Consider the following 15,001-nt stretch of genomic DNA (forward strand, 5'->3'; position numbering starts at 1 on the left):
GGGGAGTTAAGTTGAAATGGAACATTTCCATGACAGCCAGGTCTGACCTAAAGGGTATAAGATCGTTGCATTAGTGTTAGTGTTACAGTCTAAGTAAAAGCTGGACTTTGGATTAATTTCTGAAGTAACGTCTGGTTTAAGGCCTTTGACACAGGAGTGAATGGAGGCAGATTGGACCAGAGATCACTTCCAGCTGAACACCTCCATTTAGAGTAAATAGACCGTTATTCATAGATGCAAGACTGCCTGTTCACACAAGTCAACATTAACTTGGTTTTAAGGTGAGCTGAAAACCAAGCGACTCTGACAGGTGAGTGATTCTTGCTCACTTGTCCTGTCACCTCTGATCACTGTTTTTAGCCATTACTCAGGCAACTATCAGTCTCTCTAAAAGTATGCTCGCTCTCAAATGAAGGCCACAATAGTAAGATTTTCAATCAGGCCTTATTTCTAATTTGTCAATTTGTCAATGCATTAAATTAACCTGATGATCAGCTTCAAAATATCTTTAAATTGTCAATCCTATATTCACAATAAAGTGTATCAATGGGTATTTTTTCAAGGGTTTAGTTTATGATAAGTCGCATTGTGTGCATTACAATAAATCTTTTTTATCATCTAACCATGAGAAGATGTAATGAATCGTGATGTTTTCAAACAGGTCGTGCGTACTTATTTTAATGAATATAAGCAGTGATACATTGTGAGCAAGCACCTAGAAGGAGTTGTTATTTTCCTGCAAAACTTAGCATGCAGTTACATCTCAGGCAGATATGCGAATGATTACAGTTGTGGTGTGATTATATGAACAGTCTTGCCATCTGGCAACCCTAAAAGTGGCTACATCCTTGGCCTATAAAAAGGTTCTCAGAAGCTACTTGTGTGTAGTGAACCTTTTTTCCACTTGGGTAGAGCAGGCTGACCACTAAGCATGCCTCTATGATTCAATCTAATAAATTTTGCCAAGTTAACAGAGTTTGAGAGGGGGCACATTATTGTAATGGGAGAAGCTGGATAGTTGTATCAACAAATTGCCATCCATCTATTCTGACCAGAACATTAGGAGCTGTTGGGACCAGTGGATGATGAGGACACACAAAGCGACCGGGCTCAGGATGCCTCCGACAGACAACCGGCAGAGAGGATCATCTGATCATCCAACAAGCACAAGAAATGTTTTGTTCTCCACCATCCAGAGACTGGTGGAACCACTGTTACAGACTCCTGTGTACGTCAAATCCATTTCCAGGTACTTGGCTGAAGAACATTTGGTCTTACGGTGCCCATTATGTGAATTAACTTTGACACCCACTGTAACCTCCATTTGCAGTGGTGTCATGAACAACGAGACTGGACTGTTATGGAGTGGAAGTGGGTTGTCTTCAGCAACTAATCCAAGTTTAGTTTGGGCACTGACAATGGCTGCACGCATTCAACAAATAAATTAAGTGTGAAGCTACACAATAAGTCATGGCTGCAAGAAATACAGTAACAAACATGTGCTTCAGCACTCATACACACTTAATACCTGCAAACAAATCCAGACTTAGTTTGGGCACTGATGATGGCTGTGTTTGTGTCTGCAGACATAGGAGTGAGCCCCTCAATCCTCATTTGCTGTGAGGCAGCACACTGCCCACATTGCTGGTGTGATGCTCTGGGAGGGCCATCTCATACGACAGTCAGTCACTCCAATGACAGCTCAGTAATACGTTCAGAATATTCTGCAGCCACATGTGTTGCCTCTTATAGCAAGGCTTCCAAAAGGGGTTTTCTAGCAGAATAATGCTAGGCTCCACAACATTGTCACACTTCCGTGGCCTGCTCGGTCACCAGATTTATCTCCAATAGAACATGTATGGGACCAACTTTGACAACCTGTGAGTTTGCACGATCTAGAGACTCATTTACAGTAAATGTAGAGCAATATGATGCAGGGTACCATAAGGAACCTGTCTGACTCCAGGCCCACTCATATGACATCTCCCATCCAAGCTAGAGGTGGTGCAACAGGGTATCAGAGCCTCCCCTCAGGTGTTCAGTTTTTTGCAAAAAATTATCCTTTTGCTCTGATATTGTAATCACTTATATTAGGGCTTAGTCACACGGGCCCATCCGGGCGCGATGCGCCCGTCTGCCTGTAGGATAAAATGGCCGCACTGCAGGTGCGGAGAAAGAACACATGACTGGCTCCATTGCCGGTCATGTGTTCTTTCTTCTAGTGCTGCGGAGAGTCGCCCGTACTTGCAGTGCGGCCTTCTTCTTCATGCAGGAAGACGGGCGCATCGGTGCCGGGATGCGGCCATGTGACTAAGCCCTTAACATTACATAAGTATAACATTTAATTTCATTCTGGCAACTCTTTCTAAGTGCTTGATTATTTTTTGATGATGATTGCAATTATTTGCTTTGGTCTCTGATAATAGCGCTTGTCGCATTAAAGATAAATATATTTTTTTCACTTCTTTGTTGGAAATTTCTTAAGGTATTCAGATTATTATTATTGTCGTGTTGTCATTTTTGTCGTTGCTGTTGTTGTTGTCATTGTATGTCAGGCATAGGATTGTATTAACACACATAGAACACTATGGGAATATTGGACATATGTCAGGAGCATTTTCTGACATGTGCATAATGCCCAGAAGTGGCATAAACTTAGCCTAAAAGTATAATTTTCTCTAAGTTTAGTTAAACTTAACACCATTATTCATTGGGCAGCAGCATAACAGGGAAAAAGCTGTTTTGCCCATGATCCAATCTGAATTATAAGCAATATATAAAAAAGTTACAGACAATTGATAACAAGGTTTAATATACAGGAAACTTTTTTTTATATCACCTTTTGTAAATTTTTTTTAAACTTTGCTTATTTTCAACTCACAATAAATACCACATCCAAAGTTATCATAACCAGTTCTATCATAGTCAACTTTTCAATTAAAAGAAGGGTCACATACAATAGATGATTTGTTTTCTACAGACTATTGTATTATCTGTTAAAAAGATTGGGACAAATCTCTTTGATAAAAAGTATCTTGCAATACTGTTTAATACATGAGTTGCCTTCTCTGAAGATTACATGATAATTATACTTGAAGTTGCCAGGCAACTCTAATTGCCATGTGATTTGTACTTTTTACATCTCTTGATAACACTTAGTTTACGAGGCAGAAATAATCATGTACTTGTGTGCCCAATAATTATATAGAGTATACTGTGCAATTATACGATCACCATGGATAAAAACTAGTATGACGTGATCCAGCGATTGTATTAGCTTAAAGGGAATAAAAAGTAAGTAGTTGAAGACAATGTAATGGATATTTTTCATTTGCTATACTAACAACGATTTAAAAACTAGATATATATTCTAATATATAGTAAAAATATACTGTATAAAAATAGAAAATGTCAAAATACTGAAAATAGGGAATATGCAAATGTTAAATGCATATTTTAATTTTAAAATATGCATTTCTTGTTACACTATTAAAAATAATATTTTTTAAACAAACTGTTAGGGCTTTACATATAAGCCCTTCCCTGAAAAAGAAACATTTTAGAGCAAGACAAAAAAAGAATAAGAAAAAACTTACCTCTCCGCCGCTGCTGTGACCCCTGCGGGCATGAAGAACACACATCTGCCGCATGCGGCAGATGTATCCTTCACCCCCGCTAGCTAAAAGAATTCCCTGCTGCTACATCTGCCACATCTGTGGCAGATGCAGCAAAAGGAATTCTTCAATTCTCAACCACAGCTGTCACACATGACAGCTGCGGTAGAGAATCCTGCTGCCGGCATCCTGTCAATGGCTTTTCAGGGAAGGGCTTCATAAGCCCTTCCATGAAAAGCCATTTAAAATATTAAAAAACATAAAAAAAATAGGTACTCACCTCCCTTCAGCTGCCGGGGCACAGCCGCGTCTTCTCCTGCTGTCCCTTGCACTGCGCTGCTGAACAGCATGTCCTATCTTTGCAGGCACGCACCTGCAAAGTACGGACATGTGCACACACCATAGGGAATGCAGTGATGTAAATACAAGCGTGTTTTGGTGCTTGCGTATGCACGCACCAAAACACGCTAGTCTGAACGAGCCCTTAGTGAAATGAATATGACTCAATTTTCCCTTGTCTGTCTTATAGTATTCTCCTTCCATTTGTATGATATAGTCTGTGTCAATGTTTTGTACTTTTCCTTTAATAAGATTTGCTCAAATGTATTGAATGAATAAAAATGTACCTCGCTAATTAGAACTTTCGAAGGTTCTAGATTGAATGTCTTGGGTCATTGCACCTGGTTCTCCAGTTACTCTATAAACAGTTTATTGTTTATACTTACTGTACTTTTGTGTTCTAAGAAGTTAATCACATATAATTAACTGCACTTGTGTGTCCTTGCCTTCAATTTTTGATGTTAAATTCCTTATCTTGCATATTCATATTTTGTTTATGTTTATTTGAAAAATGGTAATACATGAATTATAATAGATTTGAATTATTGTAATTGAAGCATGTGCCCCTATAAAAACTGCTGCCTGTCAATCAATAAACAGATAACTTTGGATCACATCCTAGCTGTTTGGTTTGATGTTAATCTCCCAAGATCAGCTTATCCTCTAAGAATTTGGACCCCAAAAGCATATCGTGTAGCAAACAGTTTTGTTTGCATTCTACAAATCTTGTAGTAATTGCTTTTCATAATATGAAACATACAAGACGGGAATGGTATTGAAACAGTACATCTGCATGATCAATCTATCTATCTATTTCATAACTATCTATCTATCTCTTAGCTTTCTATCTATTTATCTCATATCTATCTATTTCTATTTGTAGAAAATGATGAGTTAAATGATTGCTGTAAGACAGATTGGATCATGTTCGTGCCACCAACATGTACATGTTAGTATACACTAAATTTCAAGTTGAATTGAAAAAAATTGAATTTTCTCTATCGGTTAAAGAGGTTATTCCGTTTTTTTTTTAATTGATGGTCTATCAGTATATGATTGGTGGGATCCTAATCTCAGGAACCCTGCCAAGGATCTGTTTAAGATGTAGAACACTAGATAAAAAAAAAACTGGTACATAGCACAACCTCAAAAGAAGAGATCTTGAAGATAATTGTATAGTGGAAAAGTCTTTATTGACATAGAATCAGCAGTAAAATGAATTTTAAGATGAAGGACCTCTTCCTCAGTTAAGCTGGAAGATTGACAGTGTAACTCTGTTTGAGAAACCTGGGGTAGCTTTTCAGGCACCAATACATGAATGAAGTAGTCATAATCCTTTCCGTGCCATCTTCAACACTCACATGTTCACATGTCTATCCTTTACAGACGCAAAATACTCACACGTGCAAAAGATAGGACATGCATGTACCGGGAAGGTACCGGGATGAACATGTGAACACATCATGACGATAATAAAAGACGAACATGTGAATACATAAAAGACGAACATGTTAACACGTCATAGGGAACCAATGGTTCTATCACACATAGGTGCATGCAAAAAAACGCTTGTCTGACTTTTCCCTAACCGAGTAAATTCTATCATGAAAAAAACTATTTCAGAATCATTAAAGGGGTTGTCCCGCGAAAGCAAGTGGGTCTATACACTTCTGTATGGCCATATTAATGCACTTTGTAATGTACATTGTGCATTAATTATGAGCCATACAGAAGTTATAAGAAATTTTTCACTTACCTGTTCCGTTGCTAGCGTCCTCGTTTCCATGGAGCCGACTAATTTTCAGCGTCTAATCGCCAGATTAGACGCGCTTGCGCAGTCCGGGTCTTCTTCTTTTCTCAATGGGGCCGCTCGTGCCGGAGAGAGACTCCGTGTAGCTCCGCCCCGTCACGTGCCGATTCCAGCCAATCAGGAGGCTGGAATCGGCAATGGACCGCACAGAAGCCCTGCGGTCCACCGAGGGAGAAGATCCCGGCGGCCATCTTCAGCAGGTAAGTAAGAAGTCACCGGAGCGCGGGGATTCAGGTAAGCGCTGTGCGGTGTTCTTTTTTAACCCCTGCATCGGGGTTGTCTCGCGCCGAACGGGGGGGGGGGGGGGTTGAAAAAAAAAAAACCGTTTCGGCGCGGGACAACCCCTTTAATTTTAGGTTATGAAGAATAGGAGATCAAAATTATGGCTGGTATATGGTGTCTGGTACTACAATGTAGTCCCATTAAAGTGAATAGTGATGAGCTGCAGCGGTCAGGCGCAGTTGTATACTAGGTATCATAACTCATTCTTTTTGTTGGTAAGTGAGGAACTTAGAGTTGGACTCCAATCATTCATATTATGATGATTTATCCTGTAAAAATGTTTTATCCTGAAAAACTATTTTAAAATGAACTATGTATGTACAAATGTAAGAAACTAGGTGACAGAGTAGTGATTAGTATGAGTTGTCTAGCTTTGCTCTACTTCACTGCTAATGTATTACAGAATCATACATATCTTAACCTTTATCTTAATATGAAAAGGGATAGAAAGAAGAATATAATTAGAAGAATCACAATCTATGATTGGGTATAATTCATATTACTGAGGTCATTTTGCCAAAGGGGTGTACGCTTAAGATACATGCAGTCTGAATGATTGCAGCTTTCACCCAGATAAATTCATTTCCCTCCAATGCATTCCAGAAATTTAATTAAGCTGGCAGATTTCATATTGAGGAGTCCAGTTTGAATATGCAATCATATCTTGTGGCATTTAAATTAGTCCAATATTGCTACTTGGCCTCAGTCTTAACATGCCACCTGTATTGATATACTACCTAGTAATAACAATTTATATATTCTTACTTGAAAATATGACTTACAGTATTGCAATGTGATTGTTAACAGAGACAAGTGACACTATATATATATATATATATATATATATATATATATATATACAGCGGACATAAAAGAAAACTCTACACACCCCTGGTAAAGTGCCATGTTTTTGTTGGTAAAAAATCCAACAAGGATAAATCATTTCAGACTTATTTCCACTTTCAATATGACATATTATCTTTACAATTCCATTAAAAACAAACTTAAATTATTTAGGGTGGAAAAATAAATATAGTATAACTAAAATTATGTGGTTATAAAAGTGTGAACACCCTCTTATATTTTGGGATGTGATTGTGTTCAGAGTTAGCCAATCACATATAAACACATGTTAGTACACAGCTGTCATTACTTAAAGTGATTCTGATTTACCCAGTACAAAGTTCATCTGCTTTAGGCCTTAGTCAGACGGGCGTTTTTTCGCGCGATTTGCGGATCGCATGACGGATGCGCATCCGCAAATCGCGTGACCGATGCGCGCAAGTCGCCCGCAAATCGCCCGAAAATCTGCTCCTAGCCGCGTTTCATTAGAAACGGGCTGGAGCTGTCCAGCGCATTGCATTCAATGGAGACGGCAATAGAGCTGGCTCCATTTAAAGCAATGCGCTGCGGGCGAGCCCGGGATGAATTGTCGGTAAGGGCTTAAATATATAAGCCCTTCCCTGCAATTCATCCTAAAATGTGTTAAAATTAAAAAAAAATGTATACTCACCTTCTCCCGGCAGCCGGAGCTCCGCGCGGCCGTCCTGCAGTGGGTGTGAAGGGGGTGTGAGTCAGACCTGCCCCCTGATTGGCTCAGCGCTGAGCCAATCAGAGGCATGCCTCACTCACACCCATTCATGAATTCATGAATGGATGTGAGTCAGACCTGCCCCCTGATTGGCTCAGCGCTGAGCCAATCAGAGGCATGCCTCACTCACACCCATTCATGAATTCATGAATGGATGTGAGTCAGACCTGCCCCTGATTGGCTCAGCGCTGAGAGGCAGCAGTCACTCACCCATTCATGAATTCATGAATGGGTGTGTGAGTGAAACCTGCCTCTGATTGGTCAGGGCTGTGACCAATCAGAGGCAGATCATTCAGCAGGCGGGGATTTTAAAGCCCCGCCGGCTGAATAGTGCCGAGAAGCAGTTCAGGAGAACTGACAGCGGCCGCGGCTGGACTCCGGCTGCAGCGGAAAGGTGAGTATACAATTTCTTTTTATTTTAACACATTTTAGGATGAATTGCAGGGAAGGGCTTATATATTTAACCCCTTCCCGACAATTCCCCCCCGCGCACGCCGGCAGCCCATTGCTTTCAATGGAGCGGCTGTATTGCCGCTCCATTGAATTCAATGGGCAAACATCGTTCTTCTCTGCCACAGCTGTTACAGCTGAGGCAGAGAAGAATGATTTGTCTTCTATATGTTCTCAATGGGGTCGGCGCTGCTGCCGCCGGCCCCATTGAGCGCATATAGAGAAGAGAACAGGAATCGCAGATCGCAGATAGGTGCGATCTGTGATTTTTTGTTCTATAATTTATCGGACGAGCGCATAAAAAGTGCTCATGTGTCCGATACAATTGCAAAGCAATGGTTTTATAAAATCGCCGGACGCATGCGCATGCGCAAATCGCGGCTAAAAACGCCCGTCTGACTAAGGCCTTAGTAGGATTTTGCTGACATTTTTGTAGTAGTATTGTTCAGCAAAAGACATTGTCCTTAAAGAACTTACAGCACATCAAAGGGATCTAATTATTGAAAGCTATTAGTCAGGAGATACTGTGTTTCTCCAAAAATAAGACACTGTCTTATATTAATTTTTGCCTCAAAAGGGGCACAGTGTCTTATTTTCAGGGGAGTGGAGAGGTCTTATACTCACCTGGCTCGCGGTGTCTGGGATCCTCATGCTGATCTCTCTGCCGCTGTGGCAGGCTGCCGTGTCCTCAGCGTTGACACAGCACTCTCTTTCTGGTGATGGGGCTTTGAATACCCCCGCCTCCAGCTAGCGAGTTCCGTGATTGGATCATGAGTGCTGCTGGCTCAGCCAATCAGAGCCCGTGCTCGATGGACCAATCACAGCCATTCATTGATGTTATTCATCACTGGGCTCAATCCAATCACGGCACTCACTTGCTGGAGGTGGGGTATTCAAAGTCCCATCACCAGAAAGAGAGTGCTGTGTCAATGCTGAGGACATGGCAGCCTACTGCAGCACCGGGGAACAGCGTGACTCAGATGCCGCCGGCTAGGTAGTATTGCTGTTTTTTTTTTTCACGTAGTGTAGCTAGGGCTGATTTTCAGGCGAGAGCTTATATTTAAAGCCCCCCCCCCAAAAAAAAATATATATATATTAAATCGGGGTAGGATTTATTATTGGGGAGGGCTTATTTTGGGGGAAACACAGTAGGTATCAGAAAGTTTCCTAGAGAATAAAACACATGGACTAAGAGTGCAACACTTCTAGCCAAGAACTATATTTCCACTGGGGAATTATCTAGTTAATTTGCTCATTGTAATATTGTTCTTGGCTACAAGTATTGTGCCCTTGGTCAACATGTTTTTATTCTCTTCAAGCTAAACTATCATTCCCTGTCTGTGTGGTTGGTGAATAGTGGGCAGGCAGCACCATTTTTACCCTCTTTTGCTTCCCTATAAGAAAATAAAAATCCTTCATTCAAAGTCCTAGCAGAAGTTGCTCCAGCCTCTTTTTTTCTTCTCTTCAGAAAATGTCCAAGGCATTAAATATTTCAAGGAACACAATGAAGACAGTCATCAAGAAGTGAATTAAATTTGACACAACAGTGAACTAGATGTCCTTCAAAAATTGATGAAAAGCCAGTAGAAAATTGGTCTGAGGGACTGCAAAGAAGCCTACAGCAACATTAAAGGAGCTGAAGGAATTTCTGGCAAGTACTGCTTGTATAGTGCATGTGTCAACCATAGCTCATATTCTTCATGTTTCTGGGCTGTGAGGTAATGTGACAAGTTTTTCTAGCAAAGAAAAACATCCAGGCTCAGCTATGTTTTGCCAAAACTTACATCAAGTTTGCAAAAGTATGTGGGAGAGCATGCTATGGTCTGATGAGACCAAGATTAAACTCTTTGGCCATAATTCCAAAATGCATGCTTTGTGCAAAACCGACACTGCATCACCAAAAGAACACCATACCCACAGTGAAGTATGGTTGAGGCAACATTATGCTTTGAGGCTGTTTTTCTGCTGGTGGACATGAAGTTTTACTCAAGGTGGAGGGATTTATGAACAGTTCCAAATATCAGTCCATTTTGGCACAAAACCTTCAAGCCTCTGCTAAATACCTGAAAATGAAGAGGAATTTCACCTTTAGGCATGGCAATGACTTAAAGTGTAACTCCAAATCAACAAAATAATGGATTCACCAGGATAGACCTGATTCCCATTAAAAATCTGTGGGTTAACCTAAAGGTTCAGTCACACGGGCACATCGGCACCCATACACCGGCGTCGATGTGCCCGTGTGACTGAGCCGTTACTGCAAAAAGAAGACGGCCGTACCTGAGTCTCTCTGCAGCGCTGATGAAAGAACACAATGACCGGCAATGAAGCCAGTCACATGTTCTTTCCTCCGGCGCTGCAGAGAGATGTCCATCTTCAGGTACGGCCGTCTGCTACCTGCAGTAACACAGACACCGATGTGCCCATGTGACTGAGCCCTAAAGAGGAATATGCACAGCAGATGCCCTCACAATATTACACATCTAGAGCACTTTTACAAGGAAGAATGGGCAAAGACTGCCAAGTCAAGATGTGCCATGCTGATAAACACCTACTACAAAAGACTGAATGCTGTCATGAAGTCAAAGGGTAGATCAGCAAAGTATTAGTTTAAGGATGACTGCCCACTAGCGTTTTTTTTTTTTCCGCTGTGAATTCGCTGCATTTTTTTTCCAATTGTCAATAGGACTTTCTAATATTAAAAACGCAAAGTTGTGATGCGCTGCATTGCATTGCATTGTGTTTTTAACATTAGGAAGTCCCATTGACAATTGGAGAAAAAAAAAACGCAGCGAATTCGCAGTGGAAAAAAACCCGCTAGTGGGTAGTCACCCTAAGGTGTGCATATTTATACAATTATTTGGGAGTTTTGTTTTTTGTTTTTTTTCACCCTAAATGATTTCATTTTGTTTTTCAAAGGAACTGTACAGATAACGGGTCACATTGAAGGTGGGAATAAATCTAAAACGATTCTTTTTTGTTGGATTTTTCAGCATGGCATTTTAACCAGGGTTGTGTAGACTTTTTATACCCACTATTTTTTTTTTTAGTTGAGGATAAGCAAACTATACTAGGATACTAATCAGCTCCATTATACTATTTCTGCTATTTTCTTCTTTTGAGTATACTGTAAAAACACCTTTTAGCAGAATTCATACTTAATGTTCCCATAAATAATGCATGTTGTTAAGAAAAAAGAACATTGACTCTATGTTCTCTACAATTTGCAGATTGTGTCTCCTAGAAATCCATCCATTTCAAGGCTGTTTGATAGATTATCACTCAAGAATGAGTCAAGTACCTTAGGTGACATGCATGTTTGTGAACGGATTCACAAACCATTTATCTTTGTGGCTCTCCATTGACCTTCATCAAAACATGCTTAAAGGAGTATAGTAAATCCACTCAGGACCATTTGGGAAAAATTAGGAGTAATGATTTACATTGCAAACTGACTTATTAAGCTTCAGTTAAGCAATATGAATGGTAAAGAATAGAGTTTTTCAATTTGTAAAAATCAAGAGATTAACTGATTTCATTTTTAATGTCATACCCACAGAATGTATTGTTATCTACAATACAATGTTTTATAGCAATTACATACTGGCAGACAGCTGCAAGAATCATTAAATTCAGAAAATACTTCTTGGATTATATCACATAACCCATTGTATTTTCTACATCCCACTGTCACATTTTAAGTCATAGTTCATTGCAACCACTATAGTGTCCAATTGATCTACTAATAAAGACTGGATTACAACACGATTTGAAGGAGTTGTATCTTCATTGCTATCATAAAAAGCCCTTCTCATAGCTCACATAAATAGTGGATATACTGCATATATTATTATGATGACAAGTGCAAGTGAAAAATACAAACTCAATAGAGTATCCCTATTTTACTTACTTTGTCGCCTTTTCTTGGCCTTTTATTTCTATAGTGTGGATTATTTTTGTGTCATCAAATGCTTCTGATTCTATCCTATAATGAGAATCTTCTCCCATGCTAGGGAACCTCTGCAAATATAAGATATAAAATGAAACAGACAAATATCACAGTGCACTTGTAAGTAGAAAACATGGTTACCTGATCACAGAATACATATCATAGAATGGTAGAGTTAGAAGGGACCTCCAGGGTCATCTGGTCCAACCCCCTGCTCAGTGCAGGATTCACTAAGTTATCCCAGACAAATATTTGTATAGTTTTGTAGAGAATGTTCCTGGCTTCAGTTATCATAACTTGTTTGACAAATCAGAAAATATTTGGCTTTTTCACGGCCCAGACACGGAAAATCGAAAAAATGTAAAAATTTGCTCTAAACATGATAAAATTACTTTATATCCATGCTTATCTTGCTCGTTGAATTCTTAGCATTTGAACACATCGGAATAACATTTCAATATGCGTTTTTACATGTATATTTTTTAATTTATATTTCTTGTTTTCAAGAGCTGTAAGTAATAATGGATTCAGAACCTACGACTTCATCCTCTGGCATAAATTTGAAGGCTCAGTCACACGGGCTCATCGGCCCCCTTACAACGGCCCCGATGCGCCCATGTGACTGACAGTTAGAAGACTGCCATACCTGAAGACGGACGTCTCTCTGCAGCGCTGATGAAAGAACACATGACCGGCAATGAAGCCGGTCACATGTTCTTCCTCCCTGCGCTGCGGAGAGACGTCCATCTTCAGGTACAGCCGTCTGCTGGCTGCAGTAACACGGGCGCCGGTGCGCCCGTGTGACTGAGCCCTGAGGGAGAAAAACAAGATTTTTCTGATTGGATATATGTCCCATCAAATTACTGGCAGTAAGCTGCCATCCAATGGTCAAGTTTTACGCAGTTTGTTTTACAATAAATGCCAAACTAAACTAGAAACCAGAGATGGTTATTCACCGAAAGGACCAATAAAAATAAAATATAACCTTTATTTCAAATTTCTAAAAGATGGCGTATCTACAGACAACATAAAAGAGTTGAGCTTCTATTGGACAATTATAATGTCTCTATGTTTGCTCAACACGATAAATGGTAAAGTACCAGATGTGTCACTATTCTGTACCTGGGCTTGATTAGTAAACAATGCCTGCAGGACAGATTGTGTTCATGTTTACGTTGTTTTTGATAGGTAAAAGTTTAATCACATTAGTGCCCTATCAAAACACACACTTATCAGCACTCCTAATTTACAACACACTCATGGAGCAATATCCTCAGTTACGCTCCTGTATTCCTGAGTGTAGTTGGAGCCTGATATCAATACTATCAGCTGGTATTGAAGCCTATGAACAGGCACAATACTATGGTCAATGGTACCACTCCTCCGAGGATCCACCAACACAAAAACAACTGATAGCAGGTATGCCAAAATATAACACCACCTGGTTTATGTGGTAGACACTGTTATAAACTGGTAACTATAACATAGTATGATCTAAAGCTCATTAGGGAGGATTTTATTCCTATAGCTTAGCCTCTGTCTAATAGTAGTTACGATATTTAGTCCTAGCTATCTGGCTGCTATTGTAGTTTTAGGGTGTATATGACATAGTTCCCCTAACCCCCATCGACGCGTTTCAACAACCCTTTACACGGATTGTATCATCAGGATGGTACGCCGCTAACCATGAGCGACACACAGCCTAGTCGGCTGTCAGATAGCAAATGAGCATAGATGGTATGCCTGCTCTTCCGTTGGGCTTATGTATCCGTAGCCCCGCCTACCACTTGGGGGCTCGTCCTGATCTATTCCAATCATCTAGCTCAAGGGCGGTTCATCCTGTCACTCCCGTACTCCCGCGATGGTATAAAGTTCGCGCGCATGCGCTATTGGTGTATGAAGCCATTGCCCTTACTGTGATAAGATGTCGCGTTGCTTCATCGGTAAGCGCGCAGGCGCCGTAAGACTAGCAGCGCTCGGTGATTAGCGCATGCGTAATGAGTCAAATTAAGGACTTAGTTGGATTTTATACTTAAACCATAATATACAAGGCACTTGGGCTCTTTCTTGAATTATGCGCATGCGCTATCTCTTGATTCCTGAACTTAGCGCTGTTTCAGCAGTCGCATATTCTGAGATACAAGCAGAGCTAAAACAATTCGCGCATGCGCTGTATGTTCGAATCTGGACTTAGTAAGATTTGACCGCAGTATATAGTTTTTACGCTTATAGCATCACATAGATTAAGCGCATGCGCTGACTCGCTATTTTGAAACTTAGTGCTATTTCATCAGTAATGCATTGTGGTATTATATTAGCGCTTGGTAAATCGCGCATGCGCTGTATATTCAAGTATGGACTTAGTAAGATATACTCCTCCAAAGCCGCGGTATGTAGTGCGTAGTGTAGTTTTTGTTTTTTTTTCTTTTTCTTATATTTTGTTGTCTACAATATACCATGTATAGATAACATATCAATGAACAGGGATCTAGTTATAATACTCTCTGTTTTACATATGGCATGGAGAACACACGAAAATATATATATGAACTATGGTCAAATACATCTCTTTAGATTGAATAGGTTGCAATCTACCTTATATACTTAAATCCTGACTAGCAAGTCAACGCACGCGCATAATCCATGTGATACAACAAATGCACTACATACCACGGCTTTGGAGGAGTATATCTTACTAAGTCCATACTTGAATATACAGCGCATGCGCGATTTACCAAGCGCTAATATAATACCACAATGCATTACTGATGAAATAGCACTAAGTTTCAAAATAGCGAGTCAGCGCATGCGCTTAATCTATGTGATGCTATAAGCGTAAAAACTATATACTGCGGTCAAATCTTACTAAGTCCAGATTCGAACATACAGCGCATGCGCGAATTGTTTTAGCTCTGCTTGTATCTCAGAATATGCGACTGCTGAAACAGCGCTAAGTTTAGGAATCA

Source organism: Eleutherodactylus coqui, chromosome 10, assembly GCF_035609145.1.
Source record: "Eleutherodactylus coqui strain aEleCoq1 chromosome 10, aEleCoq1.hap1, whole genome shotgun sequence".
Classification (NCBI taxonomy): domain Eukaryota; kingdom Metazoa; phylum Chordata; class Amphibia; order Anura; family Eleutherodactylidae; genus Eleutherodactylus; species Eleutherodactylus coqui.